This window comes from Salvelinus sp. IW2-2015, unplaced genomic scaffold (genome assembly GCF_002910315.2).
Source record: "Salvelinus sp. IW2-2015 unplaced genomic scaffold, ASM291031v2 Un_scaffold3815, whole genome shotgun sequence".
Classification (NCBI taxonomy): Eukaryota; Metazoa; Chordata; class Actinopteri; order Salmoniformes; family Salmonidae; genus Salvelinus; species Salvelinus sp. IW2-2015.
In genome coordinates this window covers 13,549-21,403 of record NW_019945089.1, presented here as the reverse complement: position 1 = coordinate 21,403, position 7,855 = coordinate 13,549, and the positions used below count along the sequence as shown (strand labels likewise).

At 44.2% G+C, this 7,855-nt stretch overlaps 1 pseudogene; it reads right to left on the bottom strand.

The window, feature by feature from the left end:
* LOC112076531 (synaptophysin-like) overlaps window positions 1-7,855 on the bottom strand; it is a 26,685-nt pseudogene that overhangs the window by 8,077 nt on the left and 10,753 nt on the right.

Genomic DNA, 7,855 nt, shown 5'->3' with positions numbered 1-7,855 from the left:
GTCTTGAATGTTTAATTAATAAAGCTTAATTAAAACAGAGTTTAAAGATTTTTTTTTATAAAATTAAATATCAATAAAATCAAAAATATGATTCATAACACCTCAAAAATCACACTCATAATCACCCTTCATAAGATCAATATGCATTCACTGTTCTAATAACCAAAGTAAATAATAATGTGACTCACAGTCGCCACAGGCCCACACTTCCTCTCCCCCCCTCACATCTGATTGGCGAAGAGTGGGGGCCGTCCGTACTTCCCCCTCCTGGTTGTAGCCCTGCTTGCTGGTTGTAATCGCTGGCTGGTAGCCCCTGAACCCTGACGGGTCCTGCTCACCCGTCTGCTGCCGTTCCGTGGCGGGCGGCTTTCGAGGGCCGGAGAGCCTTCCCTTAAACGAGTATCGTTCTCCCCACACACCAGGTTCATGAATCCAAAACACTGGAAGGAAGAAGAGAGGAGAAATGGTGAAAGATTACTATGAAGTATAGTAGATACTGGGGAGGAAGAGAGGGGGAGAGAAGAGATATAGAGGGGGGGAGAGGGGGCGAGAGGGGAAGGGGAGAGAAGAGAGGGGGGAGAGAGGGGGGAGAGAGGGGGAAACGAGGACGAGAGAAAGATCCCATATTTCTAAAAGATACAGTACTGTGGAGTATATTGTGCACTTCTTGAATATATGCAGACCCCTTGACTTTTCCACATTTTTGTGTTAGCTTGTATACTAAAAGGGAAAATCATTAAAACTCATTATTACAACCAATACCTTCATAATTACAAAGCGAAAGACGGTTTTTAGAAATGTTTGCAAATTTAAACAAAATAAAAACAGAAATACCATATTTACATAAGTATTCAGACACTTTGCTATAGACTCCGAAATTGACTCAGGTGCATCCTGTTTCCATGATCATCCTTGAGATGTTTCTTACAACTTGATTAGAGTCACACGATGTAAATTCATTGATTGATATGATTGGAAAAGGCACACACCTGTCTATATAAGGTCTCACAGTTGACAGTGCATGTCGAGCAAAGATCAAGCATGTGAGTCAAAGAATTGTCCCTAGAGCTCCGCACAGGATTGTATCGAGGCACAGATCTGGAAGGGTACCAAAACATTTCTGTAGCATTGAAGTACCCAAGACACAGTGGCCTCCATTATTCTTAGATGGAAGAAGTTTAGAAATACAGACTCTCACCATAAGCTGGCCGCCTGGCCAAAACTGAGCAATCGGGAGAAAGGCCTTGGTCAGAGGGAAGGTGACCAAGAATCCAGATATGTCACTCTGACAGAGCTTACAGATTCCTCTGTGTGAGAGTGGAGAACCTTCCAGAAGGACAACCATCATCTGCAGCACTCCACCAATCAGGCCTTATTGTAGAGTGGCCAGACGGAAGCCACTCCTCAGTAAAAAGCAAATGACAGCCCCGCTTCGTTTGCAAAAAGCACCTAAAGACTCTCACACCATGAGAAACAAGATTCTCTGGTCTGATGAAACCAAGATCGAACCTTTGCCTGAAAAACAAGCATCAGCGTCTGAGAAACCTGGCAACATCCTTCCGATGAAGCATCGTGGTGAAGCATCATGCTGGGATGTTTTTCAGCGGCAGGGATGGGGAGCAGGATGAGGGAAAGAGGAAAACGGAGCAAAGTACAGAGATCCTTATAAAAGCTGCTCCAGAGCGCTCAGACCTCAGACTGGGGCGAAGTTCACCTTCCAACAGGACAACAACCTAACCACAAAGTCAAGACAACAAACAGGAGTGGCTTCAGGACAAGTCTCTGAATGTCCTTGACGTGGCCCAGCCAGAGCCCAAATCGATAAAACATCTCTGGAGACCTGAAAATAGCTGTGCACCAACGCTCCCCATCTAACCCGACAGAGCTTGAGAAGATCTCAGAGAAGAATGGAGAAATATCCCAAATACAGTGGTGTGCAAGCTGTACGCCATACCCAAGAAGATGCGAGGCTGTAATCGCGCCAAGGTCGTCAACAATACTGAGGAAAGGCTTTGATACTAAATATACTGTAATTAATGTTCCCAGGGGTTTTATAAAAATAATTATTTATAATCTAAAACCTTTTGCTTTGCCATATGGGTATTGTGATGTCATTACGGGTATTGTGATTCCTATATGGATGATTGTAATTGAGGGTCATGTCAATTATGTTTGTGATGTCATATGGTATTGTCATGTTATGGGTATTGATGTCATAATGGGTATCTCTACGGTATTGTGACTTATGGGTATTTGATGTCATTTGGGTATCGTGTCATGTCATGATTATGGGTATTGTGATTCATTATGGGTATTGTCCATGTGCATTATGGGATTGTGAGTCATTAGGGGTATGTCATGTCATTACGGGTATTTATTGTCCTTATGGTATTGTGATGTCATTAGGGGTATGTGATGTCCTTATGGGGTATTTGATGTTTCAGTTATGGGGTATTGTGAGTCATTAATATGATGGGTATTGTGTGTAATTTATGAGTGAAATAAAAACAACAATTTGATCCATTGTAGAATAAGCTGTGTACTAACAAAATGTGGAAAAAGTCAAGGGTCTAATACCTTCCGAATTAACTGTATATTACACAGTATTGGACAGCCCCGAACATTTTCCTCCTACACCAAACTTTACATTGGCACTATGCATTCGGGAAGTAGTTCTCCTATGCATCTACCTGTTGTATTCAGCGCATGTGACAAATACAAGTTGATTGAATACAGAACTGGGCCTATATCCACTACATTGCATACGCTAGTCATAGGCCTTACCATATGCAATGGTTCCAAAATTCTAGGGAATTAAAGGATCCAGAGTTCCTCCCGACTCGTAGTTGACGGACATTAACAAGGATCCAGGGAGATTCTATATCTCAGGAACCATCAATCAAAACAGGATCCAGATCTCATGACATTAACGAAGGATCCAGGGAGATCTCTGATGATCATTTAACAAACCCAGATCGCTCATATATACAGCATCCAGGGAGAGCTCTCATGACATTAACAGTCCAGGAAGCTCCATGCAATTAACAGGATCCAGGGAGATCTCTGCAATGACATAACAAGATCCAGGGAATCTCTCAGACATTAACAGGATCCAGAGAGTCTCTCGATTAACAGGGATCCAGGAGATCTCTCGTGATATTAAACTAGGATCCCAGGGAGATCTTCTCTGATTAACAAGGATCCAGGGAATCTCTCATGACATTTAAACAGATACAGGAGATCTTTTCAGACATTAAACAGGATCCAAGCCAGATCTCCGTGATATTAACTAAGATCCAGGGAACCTTCTCTGACATTGACATTAACAAGGATCCAGGGAGATCTCTCATGACATTAACAGGGATCCAGGGAGATCTCTCATGACATTAACAGGGATCCAGGGAGATCTCTCGTGATATTAACTAGGATCCAGGGAGATCTCTCGTGACATTAACAAGGATCCAGGGAGATCAACAAGATGTGGGAGATGTCAACAATCCCACATGAGAGGGTTATATTTAAAAGCATGGATTCTGCTGATTAATCATATCTAATTCTCTTTTCAATGTTTTAATGATCATTTTCAAAGATTTGAAAGGTATTGTTTCTCAATTCAATGAATGTAATGTAACATCTCTGTTGCAATGAATGTAATGTAACATCTCTGTTGCAATGTAACATCTCTGTTACAATGAATGTAATGTAACATCTCTGTTACACAATGAATGTAATGTAACATCTCTGTTGCAATGAATGTAGTGTAACATCTCTGTTACACAATGAATGTAATGTAACATCTCTGTTACAATGAATGTAATGTAACCTCTCTGTTACAATGAATGTAATGTAACATCTCTGTTACAATGAATGTAATGTAAGAGAGAATATTATTGTACTGCAACCGAACAAGGTAAGATCACCGCTACAATATACTGTTAAAGCGTTGAAGCTAAACCTAGCTGTTAAAAGCAGACACTCACGACGGAGGTGTTGAGTCCAGACATGACGGGGTCGTGAACTTCACGACAGCGGTTCCCTTCCTCGTCGCAGGCTGAGATCAGATCCACCACCTTCCCAGGGTCCGTGGACGCCTTGACATCCGACAGGCCCTTAGCCCACGCAGCTGAACTGACCAACCACATGAAGGTGAACACACACGTCACGCCAAAGTCCTGCAGCGGAAGGTAGACACACACACACACACAGGAAACGAGGTCAAACTCATACAATGACATATAGAACACTTGCTCAAGATGGCCGCCATGATCAGCACGTTCTAAAGCTATACGGGTCTGTGACATCAGACGCTAGCGATGTATAGGATCTCTACGGTAAATACACACAGGAAGACGGGATGAAGTCAAATGTTCAAAATCGACTGCTACAAACGGTGAACATAAATGTGAGGAAATAAAAAAGGGATTAAAGTGCAAATACAGTGGGGAGAACAAGTATTTGATACACTGCCGATTTTGCAGGTTTTCCTACTTACAAAGCATGTAGAGGTCTGTAATTTCTATCATGGGTACACTTCAACTATGAGAGACRGAATCTAAAACAAAAATCCAGAAAATCACATTGTATGATTTTTAAGTAATTAATTTGCATTTTATTGCATGACATAAGTATTTGATACATCAGAAAAGCAGATCTTAATATTTGGTACAGAAACCTTTGTTTGCAATTACAGAGATCATACGTTTCCTGTAGTTCTTGACCAGGTTTGCACACACTGCAGCAGGGATTTTGGCGCTCTGGTCAGCCGTCGTGCACTCTGTAGGACTCAGGGTGCAAGTCCTCCCTGCCTCGGTCCCCAGTAGGCTCTCTGTCAGGGCATAGGGTGCCCAGTCCTACGACTCCTGGTCCCACAGTTGTGCACGATGTAGGGACCCCTAGGGTGGCATAGTTTTCTTACGACTCTGTTTCCACTAGTAGTGCACTATGTCTAGGGAATAGGGTGCCACACGTCCTCCGACTCTGGTCCACAGTACTCACTACAGTCGGCGCGAAGGGTGCCCACGCCCCTCGACCTGGTCCAAGTAAGTGGCACTATGTAGATAGGTCAGTCCTACGCCTCGGTCAGTAGCCTATTTAGTGCATACACAGCCTGTGTTTTGCTGCTTAATGTGACAGCACTGGTGTGTCCTGCTTCCGTCAAATTGTGTTAGTTTCCCTGATCTAAGCATCGGCCGTCACATCCAGGAAGTTAACGCCAGTCTTCAGCATCCAGTGAGTGTTGTTTCACCCACACTCTCTTTCCTGTACTAGCGAATGTCATGAATCACCAGACATGTCAGACATGTCATGATACACTGAATGTCGATGTCATGACTACAGAGTCGAATGCAGCAGTGTCGTTCATGAAGATCCGAGTCTGATCAGACTTTGTCAGTGTCCGGCAGAATTGTCGCATGTCATGCAAAGAATGTCAGAATGTCTGACAAGGATGTCAGCATGTCATGCAACGAACTGGTCCGCTACATGTCTGACATCAGCCTTGATAGATGATCGTCAGACTAGTCCATGAATCAAGAGATGCCAAAAGTTCAGACTGTCATGTTACCAGAATGTCGCATGTCATGCATACAGATGTCAGATGTCACTGTCTACAGATGTCAGATGGTCAATGTACAGCATGTCCAGCATGTACTTGAATACAGATGTGATGTTGATACAGATGTCAGTGTTCATGATACAGCTGTCGAATGTCATGATGTGTCGAATGCAGACATCATGTCAGTGACATATACAGATGTCGTGGCCATGTACAGACATGTCAGGTGGATGATCAGTGTCAGAAGGCATGAGCAATGCATATATGAAGTGTTCAGAACTGGCATGATACAGAAGTTCATGATACTGAATGTCAGATGGACGCACTTTGTGACAGCTGCTGAAATGGGCTTTGGTGAACTTAGTGTGCTGCTGCTCGGCCATGGAAACCCATTTCATGATCTCCCGAATGAACAATTATTGTGCTGACGTTGCTTCCAGAGACAATTTGGAACTCGGTAGTGAGTGGAGGACAGACGTTTTTTCGCGCTCATGCTACCAAACTGACCGATAGGAAAGGTTGCATCCTATGACGGACGGCCCACGTTGAAAGTCACTGAGCTCTTCAAACTACTGCCAATGTTTGTCTATGGAGATTTGCATGGCGGTGTGCTCGATTTAAATACACTGTCAGCAACGGGTGTGACTGAAATAGCCAAATCCACTAATTTGAAGAGGTGTCCACATACTTTTGGTCAAGTAGTGTATATGTGTTTGATAGATTGATTGAGAATCGCCTGCTCCTCTGTCTCCATTTTCAGGTCCAACCTTGACCGCCAACTGCAGGTCCGAGCGTCTCTTCCTGGTTGGTAACTCATCCTCGGCTGAGTTCTTCGTCACCATCGTGTGTTTGCCTTCCTCTACTCCTGGCTGCCTCAGCGTCTACGTCTTCGCCCTGGAAGAAGTACCGGAGAACAATAAAGGACCACTCATCGTAAGTGGGGGGCTGGGGGGGGGGGGTTGGATGTGTGTGTGTGTGATGTTGCATTTACAGTTGAAGGGTAAATATAATATATACAGTGGGGAGAACAAGTATTTGATACATGCCGATTTTGCAGGTTTTCCTATTAAAAAGCATGTAGAGGTCTGTAATTTTTATCATAGGTACACTTCAACTGTGAGAGACGGAATCTAAAACAAAAATCCAGAAAATCACTTGTATGATTTTTAAGTAATTAATTTGCATTTTATTGCATGACATAAGTATTTGATCACCTACCAACCAGTAAGAATTCCGGCTCTCACAGACCTGTTAGTTTTTCTTTAAAGAAGCCCCTCTGTTCTCCCTCATTACCTGTATTAACTGCACCTGTTGAACTCGTTACCTGTGTATAAAAAACACCTGTCCACACACTCAATCAAACAGACTCCAACCTCTCCACAATGGCCAAGACCAGAGAGCTGTATAAGGACATCAGGATAAAATTGTAGACATGCAACAGGCTGGGATGGGCTACAGGACAATAGGCAAGCAGCTTGGTGAGAAGGCAACAACTGTTGGCGCAATTATTAGAAAATGGAAGAAGTTCAAGATGACGGTCAATCACCCTCGGTCTGGGGCTCCATGCAAGATCTCACCTCGTGGGGCATCAATGATCATGAGGAAGGTGAGTTATCAGCCCAGAACTACACGGCAGGACCTGGTCAATGACCTGAAGAAGAGCTGGGACCACAGTCTCAAAGAAAACCATTAGTAACACACTACACCGTCATGGATTAAAATCCTGGCAGCGCACGCAAGGTCCACCTGCTCAAGCCAGCGCATGTCCAGGCCCGTCTGAAGTTTGCCAATGACCATCTGGATACCAGAGGAGGAATGGGCGGGTCATGTGGTCTGATGAGACAAAAATAGAGCTTTTTGGTCTAAACTCCACTCGCCGTGTTTGGAGGAAGAAGAAGGATGAGTACAACCCCAAGAACACCATCCCAACCGTGAAGCATGGAGGTGGAAACATCATTCTTTGGGGATGCTTTTCTGCAAAGGGTACAGGATGACTGCACCGTATTGAGGGAGGATGGATGGGGCCATGTATCGCGAGATCTTGGCCAACAACCTCTTCCCTCAGTAAGAGCATTGAAGATGGGTCGTGGCTGGGTCCTCCAGCATGACAACGACCCAAAACACACAAGCCGGGCAACTAAGGAGTGGCGCCGTAAGAAGCATCTCAAGTCCTGGAGTGGCCTAGCCAGTCTCCAGACCTGAACCCAATAGAAAATCTTTGGAGGAGCTGAAAGTCCGTAATAGCCCCGCGACAGCCCCGAAACCTGAAGGATCTGGAGAGATCTGTTATGAGGAGTGGGC